Genomic DNA, 27,173 nt, shown 5'->3' on the forward strand with positions numbered 1-27,173 from the left:
GAGAATAAGTGATCATTGCTCAGAAGAGAAATGAAAGTTTTTTATTTAAAAAATAGCACATTGGCTGGATGCAGTAGCTCACGCCTGTAATCTCAGCCCTTTGGGAGGCCGAGGTGGGTGGATCACTTGAGGTCAGGAGTTCAAGACCAGCCTGGCCAACATGGTGTAACCCCATCTCTACTAAAAATACAAAAATTAGCCGGGTGTGGTGGCGCGTGCCTGTGATCTCAGCTCCTTGGGAGGCTGAGGCAGGAGAATCACTTGAACCTGGGAGGAGGAGGTTGCAGTGAGCCAAGATCACGCCACTGCACTCTAGCCCGGGTGACAGAGCAAGACTCTGTGTCAAAAAACAAAACAAAACAAAAAAAAACACAATAGTACATGGACTCAAAAAGCTTATTCATGCAGAGCAAGCTGGTGCAGAGTCAAAAGGTCTAATACTCCCAAACCTGTGAAAATCCCAATGTGAAATCCCAATTGTGAAATCCCAATTTCACACCTATGGCTGTAACAGTCTAGAAAAGCTACTAGCACACAGTAGGCCCTCAAAATGCATTCACTGGTGAATGACGGACAGAAACTACTGTTCTAAATGAGGAGCCAAGACCTCAGTAAACAGATAGATTGTACTGAATGTAATTTTAGTTAGGTATAATAGATGTAGAGTAAACATTTTACTTTTCTTCCAAAAAGCTCACTATAAAAATAAGTTTCCTGGCCAGGTACAGTGGCTTGCACCTGTAATCCCAGCACTTTGGGAAGCTGAGGTGGGCAGATCACTTGAGGCCAGGAGTTCGAGACCAGCCTGGCCAACATGGTGAAAGTACAAAAAATACAAAAATTAGCCAGGCGTGGTGGTGCACACCTGTAGTCCCAGCTCTTGGGAGGCTGAGGCAGGAGAATCGCTTGAACCCAGGAGGCGGAAGTTGCAGTGAGCCAAGATCATGTGACTGTATTCCAGCCTGGGCAATACAGTGAGACTCTGTCTCAAAAAAAAAAAAAAAAAAAAGTTTCCTGTATAATGAAGCAAGCATCAGACAGGGAAAACTTAATTGGTTCTAAAGTGGAACCTGAGTTGTTGTCTGCTGCAGGAGAAATGGAATTAAATGGAATTCTGCTGTGTGGCAGCAGGAAGTGGCCAATGTAGAATTCTATACCAAAGGGCAATTTAATTTCCATTCCTTTGCGGTGATAGGTGCGATTTCTTTACTACCTATATAAGTTGAAGAAAATTCCCTCTCACATCTCACACTACACATTTTCCTTAATTTATAATGTAAACTCCACAAGGGCAAGAAGTTGTGGCTGTGTGGCTGCTGTGTCCCAGTGCCCAGAGCGGTGCCCTGCACAGAGTAGAGGATCAATAGCTGAATGAATGGAATAATATTGGCTAGGTAGCAAGACCTCTCCTAGACCAACACATAGCAGGCCTCTCCAACATGAGGCACACTGAGCTTGGCAGGTTCTGGGAGTGTCACAGTGGACAGGTGAGGTGTGTCCCTGCCTTCGCGGAGTTTATAGTCTAGTTTAGAGGAGATACTAAAATACAGCAAGAGGCCTGGCACAGTGGCTCATGCCTGTAATCCTAGCACTTTGGGAGGCCGAGACAGGTGGATCACTTGAGGTCAGGAGTTTGAGACCAGCCTGGCCAGCATGGAGAAACCCCGTCTCTACTAAAAATACAAAAATTGGCTGGGCGTGGTGGCATGTGTCTGTAGTCCCAGCTACTTGGGACTACCTTTATAAGAGCTTTGGAGTTCACAAAGTGATTTTGTATATAGCACCTCATTGGATTCTCACAGCAATCCTATGGAAATGGCCAGACAAGTTTGATAATGCTCATTTCACAAGTGAAGAAAACAAGGACTCAGAGAGGTAAACTGAAATTGTGCGATTTCACACAATGGATAAGGAGAGTGCCCAACCTGGAACCCAGGTGTTTAGACTTCTGGTCTCCCGCTCTCCGTTAAATCACAACTTTGCTGTTTCATTTACATCCCAGGTTTACCAATCTCATTTGAACTGATCTCCTTCCTAATCAGTTCCTTCTCCTACTTTCTCCCTTTTCTAAGTTGTGAATAAACTGAAGGACTTGAGAAGTCATAACCTGGCCGGTAAGAACACACGCAAATATGGAATTTGAAAATAGTTACAGAATAATACACACGTGAATGAAAGGTGAGTTTGTGCTTAGTAGGTAAATTCCTAAAGGAACCAATCAATGTAATTCAAAATAAACCTAAGTAGGCCGGACGCGGTGGCTCACGCCTGTAATCCCAGCACTTTGGGAGGCCAAGGTTGGTGGATCAGCTGAGGTCAGGAGTTCAAGACCAGCCTGGCCAATGTGGCACAACCTTGTCTCTACTAAAAATACAAAAAAAAATTAGCTCGGCGTGGTGGCTCACGCCTTTAATCCCAACTATTCAGGAGGCTAAGGCAGAAGAATTGCTCGAACCCGGGGGGATGGAGGTTGCAGTGAGCCAAGATCACGCCACTGCACTCCAGCCTGGGTGACAGAGCGGGGCTCCATCTCACAAAATAAATTGAGTAAAATAAACCTAAATAAACACTAGGAACACTATTTAAGCAATTAAGAACTTTCTAATGTAAATTTTGTTTATAATTTTGAAGGAAACGGAGGGATAAAAAAACAACAGGAATGAACAGTGCAATTTACTCCTTTTTATCTGGCCCAGAACGAAACGTACTTGTAAATACAAGGAGTACATGTTGTTTTTATTTAACCAATTAGTCACAGGTTAAATGAAGCAATTAAAAAAAAAAGTTTCTGCAAGAAGGAATCTACAGGATAGGTGCTGATCATTGGAGAAATATAAATAAACGAATCCCAAAATATAGAGACTAAGAAAACAAAATCATGTGGAGGTAAACCTGGCAACTTCACTATCACTGTTACTTAAGAATTCCTCTCACAGAAAATGTGAAATCTCACAGTAACCTAATAGTAAATAAACAGCTTTGTGTAAAAAAATAGCTGAACATCCAAAGGTTTGTCGAACCTATCTCCACGTTTCCAAATTTATTCCCAATATTCTCGGGTTCGCTGTGGTGCTGAGCCTTCCTAGCGTCGGTTGCCACAGCTGTAAGTGTGCACACTTTAAGAAATCGGAGATGCTGCTGTCTGGGATTCCCAGGCTAAAGTCTGTTCAAGCTACCGGAAAGCCCCCTGCTTCACTTTCTTGATGCGAGAAAAGTCTAGAATTCATTCTGTACAAGTCACATCTGAGAGTGCAGCCAGATCTAAAGCATTTTTTCACTGGAACGAAGGAGCAGCCATCTCCAAAGTCCAGTCCAACCTGAAATACCAGATTTCCTGACGAGAAGTTTGCCCCACGCTTGCCCAGTGCCTTGTTTAACCCCTTCCTTCCCTCAAGTCCTCAGGAGTCTACCTTCAAACACCATCAAGGTTTTCTGAATTTAAAACATGTATATATGTGTATATCCATATATTTTAAATTTAAATAATCTATATGTGTGCGTACACACACACACACATTTTTTTCACCTGTATGTATATATAAACATATACATAGCTTGAGCCCAGGAGTTTGAGGCTGCAGTGAGCCATGATTGCACCACTGCACTCCAGCCTGAGTGACAGAGAAAGACTGTCTCAAAAAAAAAAAAATTATACATAAAAAGACAAAAACTAACAGCTGTTGGTGAGGTTGCAGAGATAAGGGAATGCCTGTATGCTGTTGGTGTGAATGTAAATTAGTTCAGCCACCGCGGAAAGCAGTTTGGAGATTTCTCAAAGAATGTAAAACTGAACTAACATTTGATTCAGCAATACTGCTACTGGGTATATACCCAAAGAAAAATAAATCATTCTACAAAAAAGACACATGCACTTGTATGTTCACTGCAGCACTATTCACGACAGCAAAGATCCAGAATGAACCTAGATGCCCATCAACAGTGGACTGGATAAAGAAAATGTGGTACATATATACCATGGAATACTATGCAGCCATAAAAAAGAATGAAATCATGTCCTTTGAAGCAACATGGCTGCAGCGGGAGGCCATTTCCTAAGCAAATCAATGCAGGAATGGAACATCAAAGACTGCATGTTCTCACTTCTAGGTGGGAGCTAAATATTGAGTACACATGGACATAAAAATAGGAACAATAGACACGGGACTGCTAGAGGGAGGAGGAGGGGAGAGGAGCAAGGGGTAAAATACTACCTCTCCAGTACTATGCACACTACCTGGGTGATGGGATCATTTGTACACCAAGCCTCAGCAACACACAATTTACCCAGGTAACAAACCTGACCACGTAGCCCTTGAACCTAAAATAAAAGTTAAATAATAAGAAGAAGAATGTCTTTGCTGTCTGGAGTTTAAGGTCTTGTGATTCTTCTTCATCATACTTGATACATGCAATTAAAACTTATTAGATATAAAAAGTTTTGGCTATTAAAAATCTTGTAATCAGGCCAGATGCAATGGCTCACACCTGTAATCCCAGCACTTTGGGAGGCGGAGGCGGACAGATCACCTGAGGTCAGGAGTTTGAGACCAGCCTGGCCAACATGGTGAAACCCCGTCTTTATTAAGAATACAAAATTAGCCGGGCGTGGTGGCACATGCCTGTAGTCCCTGCTACTTGGGAGGCTGAGGCAGGAGAACCACTTGAATCTGGGAGGTGGAAGTTGCAGTGAACCGAGATCATGCCATTGCACCCCAGCCTGGGCAACAAGAGTGAAACTCCATCTCAAAAAAAGAAAAAAAAAAAAGAAACCAATCTTGTAATCAGAAAAATAGTGGAATCTGAAGCATAAATCTTTTATTAAAAACTAATAAACTAAATAAGTGCAAGTAACGGGATGATACACTTTCATTTTTCTTGGCCTATGAAGTTAGGAAAGATTAAAAAAAAAGATTAACATTCATTGATAGCAAAATATAGAGGAAATGAACACTGAAACACTGTTGGTCAGAGTGTAAATTAGTTTAACTTATTTGAAAGGTAAGCTAGCAATTGGTATCCAAAGATTCAATCATTTCCTTTGATCTGATCATTCTGCCTTGATCAATTTTTTCTAAGGAAAACATTAAAGATGTACAATAAGTTTGGGGTGAAAAGTTGTTCATTTCAGCATCATTTATAATGGCCAAAATTAGAATCACCCATGCATGGGAGAACTGAGAAAATAAACTGCAATTCCCTGATTGGTATGGTCATGGAACCAAGTGTCAGACTTTTTTTTTTTTTTTTTTTTTTTTTTTTTTTTGGTGAGATGGAGTCTCCCTCTTGTCGCCCAGTCTGGAATGCAATGGCCCGATCCTGGCTCACTGCAACCTCTGCCTCCTGGGTTCAAGCAATTCTTCTGCCCCAGCCTCCTGAGTAGCTGGGATTACTGACATACGCCACCACGCCATAATAATTTTTGTATTTTTAGTAGAGACGGGGTTTCGCCATGTTGGTCAGGCTGGTCTCCTACTCTAACCTCAGGTGATCCGCCGCCTCGGCCTCCCAAATGCTGGGATTACAGGCTTGAGCCACCACACCCTACCAGAAATGTTTAATTGTCACTTCTAGTTCTGCTAAATACGTTAATATGAGGCAGGCAATCTAGGCGCTGCATTCTTCAGAAACAGAATATATTAGTTTAATAAACTGTAGGTAATCTACCAGTCAGTCAAGGCTCTGACTAAAATTACTAAACCCAAGAAGTACATTAAACTTTTCTGCCCAAGAATATAAAATTCCAGCCTGGTGCGGTGGCTCACGCCTGTAATCCCAACACTTTGGGAGGTCAAGGCAAGAGGATCACTTGAGTTCAAGAAGAGTTCGTGACCAGCCTGGCCAACATGGTGAAACCCCGTCTCTACAAAAATACAAAAAGTTAGCCGGGTGTGGTGGCACACGTGTGTAATCCTAGACGCATGGGGAAGCTGAGGCAGGAGAATCGCTTGAACCCAGGAGGAGGAGGTTGCATTGAGTCGATATTGCACCACTGCACCCCAGCCTGGACGACAGAACGGGACTCCATCTCAAAAAAGAAAAAGAATATAAAATTCCTTTGTTTGAAGTTTTTCATTTTCCTGAGGAAAAACACTATGGATAACTAGCAATTTCTTACAACTGATTTTACACTATGCAATTATTTATTTCACAGATGAATATAGCAATAATTTAAATAAAATATTTTAAAAAGTGTTTTCTCAAATAAAATCTACGCAATTTACATAATGGCTTCCTCATGGGATGAATAAAGGGCTCAGTAAATATTATTTACTGTCACAGCCGAGAGCTTTACACATATTGATTCACTAAATCTTCAGCCCTATGAAGTGGGCCCTATTATTATCCCCATTTGACAGACAGCATGCTGAAGTACAAGCAGCTTAAGTAATTTCCCCATATAACCCAGATAGGAAATGCCAGAGGCAGAACCGGAATCCAGGCAGTCAGCATTCAGAGCCAGAGGCGTCAACCGCTGTGCAACCCTGTTTTTAAAATGCAATAATTAGATACAAATATCGTAATTAAAACTCATGTAACCTAGATTAATATTTAAAATGCACTGGGATTTTGGTTCACTAGAAGCAGGAGAGGGGCCATGAGTGGTGGCTCACGCCTGTAATCCCGGCACTTTGGGAGGCCGAGGCGGGCGGATCACTTGAGGCCATGAGTTTGAAACCAGCCTGGCCAACATGGTAAAACACCGTCTCTACTAAAAATACAAAAATGATGTGGGCACAGTGGTGCACATCTGTAATCCCAGCTACTCGGGAAGCTGAGGCACGAGAATCACTTAAGCCTGGGAGGCAGAGGTTGCAGTAAGCCAAGATCGAGCCATTGCACTCCAGCCTAGGCAACAGAGTGAAACTCTGTCTCAAAAAAAAAAAAAACAGAAAAAGAAAAAATTAGCCAGGCGTGGTGGTACATGCCTATAATCTCAGCTACTTGGGAGGCTGAGGCAGGAGAATCTCTTGAACCTGGGAGGCAGAGGTTGCAGTGAGCTGAGATTGCACCACTGCACTCCAACCTGGGCAGCAGAGTGAGACTCCATCTCAAAAAAAGAAGAAGAAGAAGAAAGAAGGAGGAGGGAGAGGAGGAGGAGGAGAAGGAGGAGGAGGAGAAGAAGGAAAGAGATGATCAAGGAAGGCTTATCCAGGAGGTGGTGATGCCAAGGCATCCACGGAGGTCCCGGATCGGGGGGGCAGGCTGGTGAAGAACATTCTAGGCCAAGAGTAAAGTTTAACTGAAAGGACAGACCATGGTTTGTCCCTGAGGCTAGAACACCTGCGAATGCAGAAGGAACGATGGGCAACGATTAAGAGGCAAGGGCTCTGTATCTGACCTTGCCTTTATTTTGTGCCTGAGTCTTATGTTGTCTTTTGTTTTATTCTGTGAGAAATGAAGATGGGAGGATTTTAAGTGGCAGCGTGACATGATCAGGTATTGTTTTCAAAACAGCCATCACCCAGGTGGCAGTGTGAAAGATGGATTGCAGAATGGAAGATCTTGGAATCAAGAAGACCAGTTAAAAGGCAAGAGATATAGCAGCTGCAGGCAGCTGGACTGCAGGGAAGGGATGGATGAAGAGTCATTTAGCAGTCGGAACTCAAGGCTTTGATCCCCAATTAGATCTGAGGGATTAAAAGAACAGTAACAGGCCTGGCATGGTGGTTCACGCCTATAATCCCAGCACTTTGGGAGGTCGAGGTGGACAGATCACCTGAGGTCGGGAGTTCAAGACCAGCCTGACCAACATAGAGAAACCCCATCTCTACTAAAAATACAAAAAATTAGCGGGGCGTGGTGACGCATGCCTGTAATCCCAGCTCCTTGGGAGGCTCAGGCAGGAGAATCGCTTGAACCCGGGAGGCGGAGATTGTTGTGAGCTGAGATCACATCATTGCACTCCAACCTCCACCTCCAGCCTGGGCAACAAGAGTGAAACTCCATCTCAAAAAAAAAAAAAAAAAAAAAAAAGAACAGTAACAGTGTGACAGAGATAATTGACTAAAGAAAAACTAGAAACTAGTTACACACATACACATATATTTTAGAGGTATCATGGTGATATGGTTTGGCTGTGTCCCCACCCAAATCTCATCTTGAATTCCCACGTGTTGTGGGAAGGACTCAGTGGGAGGTAACTGAATCATGGGGCAAGTCTTTCCCATGCTGTTCTGGTAGTAGTGAATAAGTCTCACGAGATCTGATGGTTTTCAAAAGTGGAGTTCCCCTGTACAAGCTCTCTCTCTCTTTGCCTGCAGACATCCATGTAAGACATGACTTGCTCCTCCTTGGCTTTCACCATGATTGTGGGGCTTCCCCAGCTGTGTGGAACTGTAAGTCCAGTTAAACCTCTCTCCTTTGTAAATTGTCCAGTCTCAGGTACGTCTTTATCAGCAGTGTGAAAATGGACTAATACACACGGTAAGTAAACTACTTTTTGTAAGACCACTTAGGTTCCTAAGAGGGGAGTCTATTTTTTTCCCTCCTGACATTCCCTTTCCTTATAATAACATCCTGAACCACAATTATTCTGATTTCTCTATTAATTACTAGGTCACCTCAAAGGAAGCAAAATATGAAAAGCAGAGAATTTGCTTCTCCAGAATTACGCCTTTGCATAATCATCGAAATTGAATCATGTCAAAGAACTCATATTGAATGTAGGCAATTCTTGAATCTTGTTTTTTGTTTGTTTATTTTGTTTTGTTTTTTGAGATGGAGTGTCACTCTGTCACCCAGGCTGGAGTGTAGTGGTGCGATCTCAGCTCACTGCAACCTCTGCCTCTTGGGCTCAAGCAATTCCCCTGCCTCAGCTTCCCGGAGAGCTGGAATTACAGGCGCCCACCACCACAACCAGCTAAGTTTTGTATTTTCAGTAGAGATGGGGTTTCACCTTGTTGGCCAGGCTGGTCTCGAACTCCAGACCTCAAGTGATCCACCCGCCTTGGCCTCCCCAAATGCTGGGATTACAAGATATGAGCCACTGTGCCCGGCCTAGAATCTTGTTTTTTAAAACACTTTTTTAAAAAAGGTTTTTCAAGTATAGATCTGATATGCTGATTTAGAAAAGCAAATACCAGCCGTAAATTCAGTTATGTTTTATGTATAAAAAAATTCTAAAACGGCAACTCAAAGTACTGTTTAAAAAGTTCTAAATGACTTTTTTAGCTATACCTGCATCCTTAAAGTAGTCAATTCGGTTTTAAAAAATATGGTACATTTAAAGGAATACGATTATAAATTTATGTTCTGAGGATAATTCAACGACCAAATTAAGTATCTTAGTAGATAAATATTCCTTTATTAAATGTACCTTCATCTTATATAAACTGCAATTGAATTCTAATTCGGGATCGCAAATTGTTTGAATAATGTTCAAAGCTGATTAAATTATGAACTAATTGGCCGGGTACAGTGGCTCACACCTGTAATCCCAACACTTTGGGAGGCAGAGGCAGGCGGATCACTTGAGGTCAGGAGTTCGAGACCAGCCTGGCCAACACAGCAAAACTCTGTCTCTACTAAAAATACAAAATTTAACTGGGTGTGTGGTGGCGGGCACCGGTAGTCCCAGCTACTCGGGAGGCTGAGGCAACAAATAACTTGAACCCCCGAGGCGGAGATTGCAGTGAGCCGAGATTGCGCCACTGCACTCCAGCCTGGGTGACAGAGCAAGACTCTGTCTAAAAAATAAAAAATATGAACTAATAAACATATTTTTCAATTAAACAATAAAAGCCCTTGAAAACTACTAAAGCACTAAAAAATAATAATAATAAAATTTAAAAATTAGCCTTAAAGAACCAGAAAGCAGCCTCTGAAAACCCCATCCTGGTCACAGTGCTGACAGCACTCCAGAGAGTCCCGAAGCAAATCTGCTGTCCTCAAAGACAGGACACAGATCTCTCCTAAAGCTGCAGGTCCCGACCTCCCCGGTGATGAGGCTGAATTACAGCCTAATTAAAGCCAAAGAAGAAGGCTTTGTCTCTGTCTTCTCCCAAGAGATGGAAAGGAAAAGCTGGAATTGCAATTTGCAGGATAGCCTAGCCCAAGCTGTAACTCCCGCACCATCTTCTGAAGTAAAAGCTAAGTATCTCAAGGAAAGGCTTTAATGGAAATATAAGACCCTGAAAAAATGCCAAAGAAGGCTGTTTTAGAAAAATGACAGAGTACACATATCCTCTAAATCCAGTAACATTCCCTTTTAGCAATAATTGGTGTCATCAAGCAATAATGGGAATAAACAAAAGCACACAGGCTTCCAAGTCAGACAGACTGCCACCATTTAGTAGCTGTGTGACCTTAGGCCAGTTACCTAACCTCTCTGACACCTCCTTTTCTTCATCTGCAAAATGGTGATAATTATATCTACTTTTAAGAAATTACGGTATAAAGGTTAAATGAAATAATATATGTAAATGCACAATGCCTGGCACACAATAACCTCCAATAAACAGTCACTACAATCGTTTGCCTGAAGATTCTTCGTTGGCTTTGCATTTCTAATAAATAAATAAATGTTTCGAGACTTTCTTTTTTCCTTTTACCACCAAGTGAGGCAAAGCTGACTCTGCTTTCTGTCCAACTCTACTTTTTTTTTTTTTTTTTTGAGACAGGCTGGAATGCAGTGGTGCCCTCATGGCTCCCTGCAGCCTTGACTTCCTGGGCTCAAGCAATCCTCCCGCCTCTGCCTCCCAAGTAGCTGGGATCACAGGCGTCAGCCACCATGCCCTGCCAATTTTCGTATTTTTTTGTAGAGATAGTTGCCTTGGCTCCTATCTCATCTCTTGATTTGAATCATGGCAAAAACAGAAGCAAAAATCCTTGAGTGCCAACTCATGGGTCCTGAATACAAACAAGAAGGTGAGACTTCCATAGATGAAGCAACTAGAATGAGGTTTTAAAAACGTATCTCTGAGCCAGGCACAGTGGCTCATGCCTGTAATCCCAGCACTTTGGGAGGCTGAGACACGAGGATCTCTTGAGCCCACGAGTTAGAGACCAGCCTGGGCAACATAGTGAGACTCTGTCTCTAGAAAAAAAAAAAAAACTTTAAAAAAATAGCTAGGCATGGTGGCACACGCCTGAGGTCCCAGCACTTTGGGCGGCTCAGGAGGGAGGTTCACTTGAGGACAGGAGTTTGAGACCAGCCTGAGCAACATAGCAAGACCCCATCTCTATGAAATAAAAAACAGAATAAAATAAATAAATCATAAATAAAAACTGTACGGTCCAGGCTGGGTGCAGTGGCTCACACCTGTAATCCCAGCACTTTGGGTGGCCGAGGCGGGTGGATCACTTGAGGCCAGTAGTTTGAGACCAGCGTGGCCAACATGGTGAAACCCTGTCTCTACTAAAAATACAAAAAAATTAGCCAGGCGCGTGCCTGTAATCCCAACTACTCAAGAAGCTGAGGCAGGAGAATCACTTGAACCCAGGAGGCGGGAGGCAGAGATTGCAGTGAGCCAAGATGGCACCACTGTACTCCAGCCTGGGCCACAGAGTGAGACTCTGTCTCAAAAAAACAATAATAAACCTGTAGAGTCCAGTCCTAGATTATGTGATGTAGACTGAAATACTACGGTGACTCACAAGTGGAAAAATGTGATATGGGTTAGAGCAGTGACTCGCAAACTTTCTGTGATAAAGGGTCACTTCTTTTGTTTTACTTTGTTTGGTTTGGTTTTATTTTGTTTTGTTTTAATTTCCACCCCTTCAGGAACCAAAAATCAGTCCTATTGCCCATGACTTCAACACAGCTCATGCAGCATGCAACTCATCACAAGTTCAACAGCATCCAAAGGGGTCCATGCCCCGTCAAGACTAATTCCCTGATCACATGCTTGGGTGTTGGGGGCAAATACTAAATTGCTAAAAAGTCTCTTACTCTTATTTACTTTCGATTTCTGCGCTCCTCTTGTCACAAACCATAACAAGCAGATTTTGAACTAATTCTAAACTAGTAGTTCGCAAACTACTCTGTGAGTTTGTCCTGATCTGGTTGCAAAGGGTAGGATTTTGGTTCTCGGAGGAGCATCCCAGAAGGAGCAGTGGAAGACAAAGCCAGGTCCTAGAGGCTGGAAGAAACCCTGCATGTACTTGGGATCATTATTTTTATCACAGCTCAGTACAAATCAGTAGAATTTGGGGTGGGGTATAAGATATAGCAAGAACCTCTATATTTCATAAAATGAGGGGAAAATTAATTCAGTAAGGATCCCAAAAACAACAAAAAGAAGAAACATACATGAAGGTGTTTCCAAACCACCACCTACCTCAGTGGCTTAGCAGCAGCAGCAGCAGCTGAAGAGTAGAACCCAGAAGTACATTCCCATGGAGGAAAGTCAACACTTCATGTTTGCACATCCATCTCAGGAATCCTCTTAGTCATTGAAGGAAAGCAGACAGGAGTGAGTCCAAGGTTTTGGTCAAACCCCGCCTGGCATGAACTAATGAGCTCAGGCTCAGGCCACACTGCCTGGGTTCAGATCCTGGCTCATCCATTTCCTAGCTGTGCAGCCTGGGGCAAGTTGCTTGACCTCTCTTTGCTTCTGTTTCCTCAGCCATAAAGTGGGAACTACCGTTCATCAAAGAGTAGCTGTGAGGACTGAAGGAGGCAACACATGTAAGTCCTTTAGAACAGAGCCTATTACATTGGAAGTGTTCATTGTTGTTATTATTATTATTATTATTATTATTATTATTATTATTGAGACAGAGTCTGGCTCTGTTGCCTAGGCTGGAGTGCAGTGGCACAATCTAGGCTCACTGCAGCATCCACCTCCTGGGTTCAAGCGATTCTCCTGCCTCAGCCTCCCACGCAGCTGGGATTACAGGTGAGCACCACCACACCAGGCTAATTTCTGTATTTTTAGTAGAGACAAGAGTTTCACCATGTTGTCCAGGCAGATGTACAGGGTAGAAATTGAAAATTCTCTTTTGACATGGGAAGTTTCCGTTGCTGTTAGAGGTTGAATTGCGTCCCTCAAAACAATATACTGAAGCCCTAACCCTCAGGCCCGCACAAGATAACCTTATTTGGAAATAGGGTCTTACAGATGCAATTTTTTTAAAGATGATCATTGTGGAGTAGGATGGGCCCTTCATCCAGTATGACCGGGACCATGGGAAGATGGAGGCACAGCAGGGGAGGGGCGCAGCTGCTAGTCAAGGAACGCCAAGATTGCCAGCCACAGCCAGAAGCCAGGAAGAGGCCACGAAGGATTCCACCCAGAATGCAGCATGGCCGTGGTGACACCTTGATCTTGGACTTCGGGCCTCCAGAGCTGTGAAAGAATAAATTTCTGTTGTTTAAAGCTACCCACTTTGTGGTACATTCTTTTTATGGTTTGTTTGTTTGTTTGTTTGTTTGTTTGCAATGGAGTCTCACTCTGTTGCCCAGGCTGGAGTGCACTGGCGCAGTCTTGGCTCACTGAAACCTCTGCCTTCCGGGTTCAAGCAATTCTTCTGCCTCAGCCTCCTGAGTAGCTGGAACTACAAGCACGTGCCACCACACCCGCTAATTTTTGTATTTTTAATAGAGATGGGGTTTCACCATATTGGCCAGGCTAGTCTCGAACTCCTGACTTCGTGATCCGCCCACCTCAGCCTCCCAAAGTGCTAGCATTACAGGTGTGAGCCATCACGCCTGGCCTGTGGTACATTCTTAAATCAGCCCTAAGAAATCAATATAAGAAATGTCTAGGCAGGGCGAGGTGGCTCATGCCTATAACCCCAGCACTTTGGGAGGCCGAGGTTGGTGAACCACCTGAGGTCAGGAGTTCAAGACCCGCCCAGCCAACATGGCGAAACCCCATCTCTACTAAAGATACAAAAATTAGCTGCGCATGGTGGGGGCATGCCTGTAATCCCAGCTACCTGGGAGGCTGAGGCAGGAGAATCGCTTGAACCTAGGAGGCAGAGGTTGCAGTGGGTCGAAATCGTGCCACTGCACTCCAGCCTGGCCAACAGAGCAAGATTCCATCCCAAAAAAAAAAGAGAAATCTCTAATACAGATACCTATTAGACATCCAAGACCTGGAGTCCAGGGAGTGGGGCTAAAGATGTAAATGTGGAGATAAGTTACATATAACACTATGAACAGATACACTAGACCTCACTATACAACAAAATCCAGTCATCTGCTGTCTACAGGAGTTATGAAAACACAAACAGATGCCAACCTTTGAAGTAAGATGATGGTCTTCAGGCTAAGGTGTCTGTGCAAACTGAAGAGGAGCAGAACTGATCGCCGTGATATGAGATTAAATCAAAGCCCATAGCAAGGAGCATTAGCAGATAAAATTGCCAAATAATGGTAAAATATTAAATCATACAAATGTAACACTCAATTCATGATCTAATTCATATAATAAAAATATCTTAAATAGTGGAAATGGAATAAATAGACATATATCATGGTAATGGATGACCTCAATACTTATCAAAGTGATAGAATTAAATATCAAAGAATTTGACAAAGAAAGTAGCTAGCCAGGATGATACAATAAGCACAACAGAACTGGCAGGCATACATCAGAGAAATGCAAATCAAAACCACAATGAGATACCATCTCACACCAGTTAGAATGGCAATCATTAAAAAGTCAGGAAACAACAGGTGCTGGAGAGGATGTGGAGAAACAGGAACACTTTTACACTGTTGGTGGGACTGTAAACTAGTTCAACCATTGTGGAAGACAGTGTGGCGATACCTCAAGGATCTAGAACTAGAAATACCATTTGACCCAGCCGTCCCATTACTGGGTATATACCCAAAGGATTATAAATCATGCTGCTATAAAGACACATGCACACGTATGTTTATTGTGGCACTATTCACAATAGCAAAGACTTGGAACCAACCCAAATGTCCATCAATGATAGACTCAATTAAGAAAATGTGGCACATATACACCATGGAATACTATGCAGCCATAAAAAAGGATAAGTTCATGTCCTTTGTAGGGACATGGATGAAGCTGGAAAACATCATTCTGAGCAAACTATCACAAGGACAGAAAACCAAACACCACATGTTCCCACTCATAGGTGGGAATTGAACAATGAGAATACTTGGACACAGGGTGGGGAACACCACACACCGGGGCCTGTCATGGGGTGGGAGGAGGGGGGAGGGATAGCATTAGGAGATATACCTAATGTAAATGACGAGTTAACGGGTGCAGCACACCAACATGGCACATGTATACATATGTAACAAATCTGCACATTGTGCACATGTACCTTAGAACTTAAAGTATAATAAAAACAAACAAACAAAAAAGAATTGGCAGGCATAGCTTGAGAAAAGTAAAGAATAGGACAATAGATCTCCTTTTCAAGTGTACATGCCCCTCTAATAAAAAGTTAACAAATTCTAGAACAGAATCTGATTACATGTGTTGAGCAAGACTACAGTGAAAACAAAACATGAACAAAAAGTACCTTGCAGAAGTTAAAACTTACAAACTATTAAACAATATCTAGGCTGGGATAAAATTCAGACCAGTGAATTCACAGTAGAAAAGATAACTATAATACCTCCATTTAGACACTGCTGTCTTTTTTAAATTTTTAATATTTGTGGGTACACAGTAGGTATATACATTTATGGGGTATATGAAAAATTTTGGTACAGGCCTACAGTGTGTAATAATCACATCAGGGTAAATGAGGTATTCATCACCTCAAGTGCTTATCCTTTGTGTTACAAACAATCCAATTATACTCTTTTAGTAATTATTTTTTCTTTTTTGCAGGGAGGGGTTGGGAAGGCTGAAGGTAATGGCACGGGAGGGGGTCTTTAGTTATTTTTAAATGTACAATTAAATTGTTATTGACTGTAGTCACCCTGTTGTGCTATCAAGTACTAGATCTTATTTATCCTTTCTAATTATTTTTGTGCCCATAGATAATGCTGCCTTAAACTCAAAATTATGTCCATTAGGCTATTGGGTGTGAGAAAAGTACGACTGGGAAATCCGCCATCCCACTGGTGGTGGAGGCTGAGTCTGTGGATTGGTCAGGCTAAGTGTATCCTTGCCAAAGCTCAGGCCCCTTCCTGGTGGAGCAGGGCTGGGCTTTTCCATAGCAGCTGTTGCTCTCCTTATGGGAACTTTACCTAAGTTCTTTTTTTCTTTTCTTTCTTTTCTTTTTTCCCAAAGTCCCTCTGAGAAATCTCATTGCATCTAAAATTCAGGTCCAAATTTTTATTTCAGCAGCCTCATCAAATTAAAAACTGTGTAATATCCATTTTTAACAAACGATGGTCCTCGGACTCAAGTGAGTTTAAGTGGGTGTTTGGCAGTGTCAGAGATTTCCTGTCTCCTCTGTTTGATGAAATCTCTAGTTATAATATTGTTATGTCACCAAGATTCATTGCTTGCCAAACCTCATCTTAGACATTTATGTGGGTTTTCCCAAATACCCTTCAGCAACTTAAATCCTAGATGTTATTGCCAGCTACCAGGGAAATTAAATAGGGGATACAGGAAATATAAAGTGACTAACAGTTAGCAATTGCACAACTCTTTCTCATGGGTATTTTCCATGGCTGGGAAACAAACTCGAGGGGACAGTGGAACACAGAAAATATTCACAGACATCCTGAAGTTCAGCGTCTACAGACATATGGAGAAATTTCTGGTTCTGTTCCTGGAAGGGCTGAATGTTTTAGTTGTAAACTTCTGTGCCTGGGGCTTGTTCAGTTATATCTAAATAGTCATGATTAAACACAATTGGAATTGTGTTTTACCAAAGGTCGATGTTTAAAAGTTTTGCAGGTATACAATCACCTTTCTCTCATTAAAAATAATGAATTCATAAGCATCTGAAATTAAGAACTATCAAAAGAAACAATTTACACCTTCCTAGTCAAACGTAACATTCCACAGACATTTGAGATTGTCTGATACCTTCATGAAAAACAGAAAACTTAAGTCATAAATGCTAATTTGTTGTCTACATACAGAATGGAAATAATGTTAAGAGATTACCAAGGGTGGACGTTACTCAACAGTGTGACAAAACTGCTGGAGATGAGAAAGCCTGGGAAGGTTGTGTAATTCTTACGGAAGTAAAGGACATGAACAATGTCAGCTGTCTGGGACCACATGCTCAAGTACATGAAAACAGAACCACTGAAGGTCAGAAAACCTAACATGAAAACAGAATGTGAACCTGTTGGAAGTGGACCGAAACAATCCATTCCACAAAATGGAAAACAGAATATTTTGTCCAGGAGCCCTTACATCTGGAATCTCCTCTATTTTTATAATAGGAATCAACACCCTTACTGAAAACTTCAATTTTATAATAGGCTTATTTAGTCTTATATTTTTCTGTGGGTTGAGTTTAATCATTAATTTCAATATTAGTATGTGAATGCACTCAACACAGGGAAGTCTTAAAAGTTGACAAGATCGATCTCTTTCTCTCTCTCTCTCTCTCTCTGTGTATGTATCTGCAAAAGTGACAAAACTTTTTTTTTGTTTGTTTTTTGTTTTTTGTTTCTTGTTTGAGAGAGTCTCTGTCTGCCACCCAGGCTACAGTGCAATGGCACGATCTCGGCTCACTGCAACCTCCACCTCCTGTGTTCAAGCAATTCTCTTGCTCAGCCTCCCAAGTAGCTGGAACTACATGAGTGCGCCACCATACCTGCTAATTTTTGTATTTTTAGTAGAAACGGGGTTTCACCATGTTGGCCAGGACAGTCTCAACTCCTGGCCTTAAGTGATCCGCCCACCTCGGCCGCCCAAAGTGCTGGCATTACAGGCATGCACCACCACGCCCGGCCTAAAACTTTTAAAAAGAGAACTTGTTATTTGTGCAAAATATGCTTATCTAAAATCTGTGACTTATATCCTAGAATAAGGAAGCATTTACCTATTTGCCAGAAATTTCGCTAGACAAGAAAACAGTTTGCTCTATCGTCTATTTTTATAAAGGTTTTTCCTCATTTTAAACTATTTATATTAAGGCATGTAATCGCAAAATAAGTAGCATCTGCTTCTTCTGTCTCCATTCATCCTGCAACTAACCAAAACAAGGGGAAAAACTCAGAATCTATGAAGTCCTGCTTCTGTGAAATGTTCTTTGTAGCCAATAACTCCATCTCACAACCTAACAAACCATTGAACTCTGTATTAGTCCACCCTCCAGAATACACATTAGAGCCAGATGGAAAATCCACTGGCTAAATTAAAACACACTAATTGGGCATCAGATTTCTTCTGAAAATGACGAGGTATCGTGTGGGTGTCGGATGTATGACTAAGAGGAAATTCATTCTTTCTGTACAAATAAATCATTCAGATTCACTTTACCAAACTTTCTTTTTTTTTTTTTGAGACAGAGTTTCGCTCTTATTGCCCAGGCTGGAGTGCAATGGCGCGATGTCAGCTCACCGCAACCTCCGCCTCCTGGGTTCTAGCGATTCTCCTGCCTCAGCCTCCCAAGTAGCTGGGATTATAGGCATGTGCCACCACTCCTGGCTAATCTTCTATTTTTAGTAGAGACAGAGTTTCTCCATGTTGGTCAGGCTGGTCTTGAACTCCCGACCTCAGGTGATCCGCCTGCCTCGGCCTCCCAAAGTGCTGAGATTACAGGTGTGAGCCACTGTGCCCGGCCTCATTTTACTAAACTTTTTTATTGGCTGCTGGAAAAGATCAAATGTAGGATGTGGAAAATTTAACCATTCAAACATTCAAAAGGCTTATTCAGTGAATGGAAACAAGAATCAGTGTCACCAGACAGCTAAATCATTTCTACAGAAGATGTGTTCCTTTGCAAAACAATTCTAGAAAATCAAGGACTATATCTGACATATGGACACATATAGATGTTCTCATCTCCGCATGGATACACGCAAAAATTTTTGCAGTTAGAATAATATGCCAAAAGTTTTAAAGAACAGATTTTTTTTTTTTTCCTGAGATGGAGTCCTGCTCTGTCACCCAGGCTGGAGTACAGTGGCACGATCTCAGCTCACTGCAAGCTCCGCCTCCTGGGTTCACTTCATTCTCCGTCCTCAGCCTCCCGAGTAGCTGGGACTACAGGTGCCTGCCACCACACCTGGCTAATTTTTTGTATTTTTAGGAGAGACGGGGTTTCATAGTGTTAGCCAGGATGGTCTTGATCTCCTGACCTCATGATCCGCCTGCCTCAGCCTCCCTTAAAGAACAGATCTTAAGACTCTGTTCTAGGCTGGGTGTGGTGGCTCACGCCTGTAATCCCAGCACTTTGGGAGGCTGAGGCAGGCGGATCACCTGAGGTCAGGAGTTCACGACCAGCCTGACTAACATAGTGAAACCCTGTCTCTACTAAATACAAAAAGAATAGCCAGGTGTGGTGGCGTATGCCTGTGATCTGAGCTACTTGGACGGCTGAGACAGGAGAATTGCTTGTACCCGGGAGGCAGAGGTTGCAGTGAGCTGAGATCGCGCCACTGCACTCCAGCCTGGGCAACAGAAAAAAAAAAAAGGAAAAGACTCTGTTCTAACATTAATTTCTAGTTCACAGCATCACCAAAAACACACTGCATACTTGTATCGTTTTTTAGAGATGGGTGTCTCATTATGTTGCCCTGGCAGGAGTGCAGTGGCTATTCACAGACTCCATCATGGTGTGCTACAGCCTTGGATTCCCGAGCTCAAGCAATCTTCCCACATCAACCTCCCAAGTAGCTGAGACTACAGGTGTACACCACCACGTCCGGCTCTCACACTATACCAAATTAACCTTATGCTTAAAGAATTCCCATCAACATATGTATTTGGATTCATGAATTGCAATGAATATGACAGTTTTCTGTTGTAGATTTCATGGTGATTCAATGATTCAACCCTTCAAATTTTGTTCAGAATAGTTGACCTGAACATCACTGATTATGTTTATGTAGGCCTTAGAAGGCTAAGTATTTCTCAGCAAGGTGATCAAGGTCAACATCAATGGTGATAAATCATGTTACTGCATTTATCCATGATATGACGTCATGAAAATGGAATTTTACTTCTGTGGTCTTCCTCTCAAAAACTGGTAACTCCGGCCGGGCGTGGTGGTTCACGCCTGTAATCCCAGCACTTTGGGAGGCCAAGGCGGGTGGATCACGAGGTCAAGAGATCGACACCATCCTGGCCAACATGGTGAAACCCTGTCTCTCTAAAAACACAAAAATTAGCTGGGTGTGGTGGCACACACCTGTAATCCCAGCTACTCAGGAGGCTGAGGCAGGAGAATCGCTTGAACCCAGGAGGCGGAGTTTGCAGTAAGCCAAGATCCTGCCACTGCACTCCAGCCTGGTGACATCCATAGAAACTCTCCTGGTACGGAATACTTCAACACTGCAAGCAAAATATTTTTTAAATCTTTATAAATGTGTGACTGAACTGACAAAATAGTAAATGAAATCCTCAGAGGCATGACATAGAGAGAAAGCATGACACCAACTGGGCAAGAAAATGATGAAGTTGGCATCTTCCCTGAGGGCATCTGCCAATTCCTGATGGCCTACAGCAGGAGTCAGCAAACTGTGGGCCACATCCGGCTTGTCACACATTGTTGTAAATAAAGTTTTATTGGAACACAACCACTCCCCTTAATTTATGTATTGTCTATGACTGCTTTCATGTTGCAACCACAGAGATGAGTAGTTGTGAGAGAAACCATATGGCCCACAAAGCCTACAACGTTTACATCTGGCCCCTGACAGAAAAACTTTGCTGATGCTTAGCCTTGAGTTTTAGTAGGCTGAGTTTGTGGGATTTGGGAGACAAAGCCTGGGACCTAATAGAGTGGGATGCCAAAAGAAAGGCTGCATAAAGTTGGGACCCTAGAAAATGTTTGCCCTGAAGAAGGGGATGGAGGGAATACTTGCTTGCTCATGTCTTGGCTGTGATAGAAAGAAAAAAGTTTCCCTGAGAATTCTTCACCACAAGTTCATCCTTACACAGTAATGAGATATCTGGGCCAGGCGCAGTGGTTCACACCTATAATTCCAGCATTTTGGGAGGCCGAGGCAGGTGGATCACCGAAGGTCAGGAGTTTGAGACCAGCCTGGCCAACATGGTGAAATCCCGTCTCTACTAAAAGTACAAAAAATTGCCCAGGCATGGTGGCGAGCACCTGTAATCCCAGCTACTCAGGAGGCTGAGGCAGGAAAATCGCTTGAACCCAGGAGGCAGAGGTTGCAGTGAGCCAAGATCACGCCACTGCACTCAAGCCTGGGCAACAAGAGCAAAACTCCAACTCAAAAAAGAGAGACAGAGAGAGAGAGAGAGAGATCTGTGTGCTGGCCCAAAAAACACTCCTAGCCAAAAATTTAGTTTATTGAAGTGATCTGGCTAGAAGTGGCTCTAGGTGTCTAGCATAAACCAACTCCAATCCTCGACTTCTCACAAATAAAATTCCAAAGAACATAACCTTTGAATCAAAAAGCACAAAACGCATGAGGAAACACTGCTGAGAATGACATTTACTGAAAGTAAAACTAAGCAGAATAAAAAAACCGCCTAAGTAAACCCACAAAGACCTCAGATGTTGGAATTATTAGATAACAAATATAAAATATAATGTTTACTATAAAGGCTACACATGGATCTACAGAGGGGAATAATAGACACTGGAGATCCCAAAAGGTGAGAAGGTGGGAGGGGTGGGTGAGGGATAAAAAATTACCTAATGGTAATTTTCACTATCTACCTATTGGTACAATATTTTACTCTTCAGGTGATGGGTATACTAAAAGCCCAGACATCACCATTACACAATATATCCATGTAAGAAATCTGCTCTTGTACCCCTTAATCTATAAAAATAAAAAATTTTGTTTACAGTAATTAAAGAAATAAAAGAAGGTATCAGAGAAGGAAAAAATTATCAAAAATAATCAAATACATCTTGATTATTTTTGATATGTGATTATTTTTAGGTGCATTTGAAAAAAATACATCTAAAAATGACAAATATAATAACTTACATTATAAAGTCAATTGATGTTAAGTAGCAGATATAGCTGAAGAGACCAATAGCATACTGGAAAATAGATTTGAAGAAATTATACAAAATGTAGCACAAAAAGAGAAAGAAATAGAAAATACAAAAGAGTTAAAAGACACCAAGGACAGAGTAAAAAGATCTAATACTTATCTAATCAAAGTTATAGCCAGAGAAAAAAGAATGGGGAAGAAACAATGACACTCCGTCTCTACTAAAAATATAAAAATTAGCTGGGTGTGGTGGTGGTGCGCACCTGTAGTCCCAGCTACTAGAGAGGCTGAGGCAGGAGAATCACTTGAACCCAGGAGGCAGAGGTTGCAGTAAGCCAAGATCTCGCCACTGCACTCCAGCTTGGTGATAGAGCAAGACTCCATCTCAAAAAAAAAAAGAAAACATAAGTTTAAATTCTGGACAAAAACATGAAAATTGGGAGGTGGAAGAACATGAAAATTAGGAGGCAGTGATGTTAATTAACATGTTCTTAAGTGTTTCTCGTATTTTTCAGGAGAGTAAAGATACTAGCTTTAGACTTTGTTATGTTAAGCATTTCACAATTTCTAGGTAACCACCAAAAAAGAGAAATAGAGGGTATAAATTCCAAATTGGGAGCATGAGATGAGAAAAAAACGCAATAAGTAAAGAAAAGAAGCAAGAAAGGAGAAAGAAAAACTCTTAAAATCAAGACAAATAGAAAGTTCAAAATAGCATGGTATAAATGAATTGAAATTATCAGTAAAATGTATCAGTAATCATAATAATTATAAGTGAACTACACTCACCAATGGAAGACAAAGATGTTTTTAATCCAGCTCTGTGCTGTTTACAAAACAGACCAAAAACTTAAGGACATCCAAAGAGTAAAAAGAAAATTTTAGAAAAAGATACACCAAAGTACTAACCAAAAGAAAGCCATTGTGACTCTAGAAATATCAAACAGGCCAGGTGTGGTCTCTCACGCCTATAATCCCATCACTTTGGGAGGCTGAGGCAAGCAGATCACTCAAGACCAGGAGTTTGAGACCAGCCTGGCCAACATGGTAAAACTCTGTCTCTACTAAAAATACAAAAAATTAGCCGGTCATGGTGGCACACACCTGTAATCCCAGATACTCAGATGGCTGAGACACAAGAATTGCTTAAACCCAGGAGGTGGAGGTTACAGTGAGCTAAGATCATGCCACTGCAGTCCAGCCTGAGCCACAGAGTGAGACTTTGTCTCAAAACACAACACAAAACAAAAAAAGAAAGAAAGTAAAGAAGTATCAAACAAAACAGACTTTAATGCAAAAATTATTAATAGAGATAGAGACTTACTACAAATTAACAAAATGTTGGATTTATCAGACAGATTTAACAATTCTAAACACATATGCTCCCGATAATATAGCCTCAAAATATCAAAGTAGAAACATCAACAAAACTACTAGGAAAATGGAGTGAGGAAGGATAAACTAACAACAGAGAGAACAAAAGGAAGTTTCCATGATGAGCTACCCAGATCCCCACTGAGTTACGAAAAGCCTTATTCCTCAAGCTCCTGGGAATGCTGCCAGAACATGGCCCTTAGCTGTCAACCCTGTTTGGAGAGTGCCTCAGCTGAAGAAAACTGCCTTGTCCAAGCTTATTTTTCCTTCCAAAGGCAAGCCATATCAATGACTGACCAATAAGAGTTAGAGGAATAAAGGTCCAGCTCTCTTGCCCAAGTTAGGACAACTCCAAAGGGTCAATCCTGTTCCAGAGCTTTCCATGTAGTCAGCTAAGGCCTATGTTGTACCTGGATCACAACTTAACTTCTCCCTCTGCCCAATTCTTTTTCTTCACCCTCCCTTCAACACTCTAATAAATGTCCTCCATGTTCATCTCCATCTCAAAGACTGCTTGCCAAGGAAGCCAGTCTGCAACAAATATCCAGGAGAGATGCACTGGTAAGAAATTAAAAATATGGGATTAAAGGCTAGGAGAAAAAAAAAAAAAAGGGACTACAGGCCAGGAGAGAAAATAGGACTACAATTAGATTTTGGTGTAATTTACATAGAGGTCATAATAAAAGCTCAGGAATAGAATGAGATGACTAAACTAAGGAATAAGTAAAGAAAGCCTCAAAGATGCCAACATCTAAGCATACAAGGAAGAGAAGAATAAATGACTGAGCAGGACTGAGGAGAGGCATCAAAATGTGTGACATGTAGTGTTACTGAGGTCAAAGAACAGAAAACTTTAAGAAATTTGTAAGTGAACAGTGTCAAATGCTGTACATAAGAAAATGGCTGTTGTGGACACTTGATGTATGCTGACAATATCCATTTCCTTTTTTTCCTAGTCCATTCTTCAGTCTTACTCTGGGAAGCTATCACCTCCTCTACTCTTGGTCCTCCTCTACTCTTGGTCCTCCTCTACACTTGAGCCTCAGATGGATTTGATTCTCCCCCCATGGTTCCAAATGAGGTCCCACATGCAGGCTTGGCCAATTGGAACACTGCACTCCCCTGGCCTTCAGTCTCAATTTGTGAGAATCAGGCCCAGGGTTTTTGTTCAAACTATTAAATAAGTTATTTTTAAAATTTTTAATTAGATGATCCCAGGGTTTGCTGGCAGCCATCATGCCACCAAAGAACCTCAAAATGAAGTCAACACAAACATGGATAAAGCCAAAAGTTAGAGAAAGTCTTGCCCTGGATGATGTCATCTGAACATGTGAACAAAGCAATGTGTGCAGTGACATCCTAGTCTTTTCCAGTACTGATCCACTGCATTCCTTTTTTTATTTATCCAATTTGAGTTGGGTTTCCTGTCACTAACAAAAAATCCTAACTGATAACATGAGGATAGATATTCCATACTCAATTTTGTATTCTACTTTTTAAAAAAACTTTTATTTTAGGTTCGGGGTACATATGCAGGTTTGTGTTATAGGTAAACTTATGTCACAGAAATTTGTTGTACAGATTGTTTTGTCAGCCAGGTACTATGTGTTTGACTTTTTTCACTGAACATGATCATGAAAGAATTTGTGGTGGTTAAAAGGAAACTAACTGCCTAGGCTGGAATCTAGTTCCTAGCTGTGTGACTTTGAGCACATGACCTAACCTCACCTTGTAAACTGGGTACAACAATAGGATGTACCTCGTAGGGTTGTTGTGAAAGTTAAGTTAATATATGTCAAGCCTTAGAACAGTATCTAGTTCTTAGTAAATGCTACAAAAGTGTTAGCTATTATTAGGCATTATTCTCAATTACAAAATGTTCATAATCATATTACTCCTAATTATAAAATTCTCATTAGCATATGAATAGATGGTCTGTATTTTACTTGGCCAGTTGTCCTACTACCAGGCCAGTTTTTCACTCTTATGAATAACACCATATTGAACCTCTTTGGGTATAAAGCTTTCTGTATTGTGATTACTTCCTCAGTTTTTTGCTTTTTTTGAGATGGAGTCTCACTCTGTCGCCCAGGCTTAGTGCAGCAGCAGGATCTCTGCTCACTGCAACCTACACCTCCCAGGTTCAAGCGATTCTTGTGCCTCAGCCTCCTGAGTAGGGATTACAGGCACAAGCCATCATGTCCGGCTAATTTTTGTATTTTTAGTAGATATGGGGTTTCACCATGTTGGCCAGGTTGGTTTTGAATTCCTGACCTCAAGTGATTCACCTGCCTCAGCCTCCCAAAGTGCTGGGATTACAGGCGTGAGCCACCGCGCCTGGCCTATTTCCTTAGAGTGCTGGTAAAAATACTGGTTCAAAGAGTTTATTCGATTCTCGAAAAATTTTAAGGAGGTAGAATCTACAGCCTTGGTCTGATGAGGCTTCCTTTCCATTTTTATATCAATTAGACTGTTTGTATCCACCCAAATTCTCCATCCTATAGTTTAAGCTTATGGCCAAGACAGTCAACAATGGTGCTGTGTGCTATAAGAGATACAAAAGAAATCATAATCTTTACTAGGATCATATACTCTAATGAGACAGGACAAATGCATATAAAGAATTAAAGAAAACTTCAAATAGAAGCAAAGTTCAAATGACTAGAAATTTTTCTGGATTTTACTTTGAAAAAGTAGAAACCATTAGAAATATATGTAGTAAGATACGCAGTACATGTTTGTTGAATTAATGTAATGGTTACCATGGATGTCCTGGGGTACCTTCTGATGCCTCAGGATGGTGTGCACTAATAGGAAGTCGATTTTATTATATTTCTAAGTCAGTGAAAACTAAGATTTTGTTACATTTTTTTCCCAGTTTTTATGAATCACAGCTCCCTAAGGTTAATGACTTAATTACACTTAATTACACCTATTTTACAAGAGAAACTCAACAACACAGGAATGGTCATGTGTCTTAATTACACACACACGCCTGTTCTAGAAAAAAAAAAAATCTGACTGGGCGTGGTGGCTCAAGCCTGTAATCCCAGCACTTTGGGAGGCTGAAGCAGGTGGATCACTTGAAGTCAGGAACTGGAGACCAGCCTGGCCAACACGGTGAAACCCTGTCGCTACTGAAAATACAAACATTAGCCAGTTGTGGCGGCGGGCACTTGTAGTCCCAGCTACTCGGGAGGCTGAGGCATGAGAATCACTTGAACCCAGGCAGCAGAGGTTGCAGTGAGCTGAAATTGCCGCTGCACTCCAGCCTGGGCGACAGAGCAAGGCTCTACCTCAAAAAAAAAAAAAAAAAAAAAAAAAAAAAAAAAAAAAAAATCTGACACCTTTAAGATATCAGGCATTTACAGTCATTATTTTTAAAAGTATAATTTGGAAAGATTACTTTAATCCCACAGTCTTAGACGGACTGAGGAAGAGGTCAGAAACAACTCAAAAGAAATTATGGTTCCAGATGCACTGGCAAATCTAATTCAAGGATCAATCAATATTCATCTGACCTTCATAAATGATTTGAAATTTATATCCTCTCTTATAAAAGGAGTATTAAACCCAAAGTCCTGAGTTCTAGTGATGTCTCCATTAGATATCTGTTGCTTTTGTAATGTTGTTGACTCCAAGAGACAGATCATGGATAGGAACCCGTATTTCCCAAAATAAGACTGCCAGCCAGCCACTGTTTCTGTTACCCTCAGTGGCTGAAGACCAAGGAGCTGAGCCTCTGAGTGAGCTGCCCTTCATCCCTAGAATCCAGGTTACTAACCACAGGATCTCTGCACAAGCTTTCTT

The 27,173-nt window shown here is 41.6% G+C and overlaps 1 long non-coding RNA gene across 3 annotated transcripts in view; it reads right to left on the reverse strand.

Moving 5' to 3' along the window:
* LOC134739932 (uncharacterized) overlaps positions 1-27,173 on the reverse strand; it is a 109,740-nt gene that overhangs the window by 71,732 nt on the left and 10,835 nt on the right. For 2 of the 3 annotated variants that reach the window (XR_010127094.1, XR_010127092.1), the window contains exon 3: positions 12,279-12,610. This is a non-coding gene — a long non-coding RNA (uncharacterized LOC134739932). Of the gene's footprint in view, positions 1-12,278; positions 12,611-13,059; positions 13,290-27,173 lie in introns of all 3 variants that reach the window. The other variant, XR_010127093.1, reaches the window with a different exon arrangement.

The sequence above is a fragment of the Pongo pygmaeus genome, chromosome 1 (assembly GCF_028885625.2).
Source record: "Pongo pygmaeus isolate AG05252 chromosome 1, NHGRI_mPonPyg2-v2.0_pri, whole genome shotgun sequence".
NCBI lineage: Eukaryota > Metazoa > Chordata > Mammalia > Primates > Hominidae > Pongo > Pongo pygmaeus.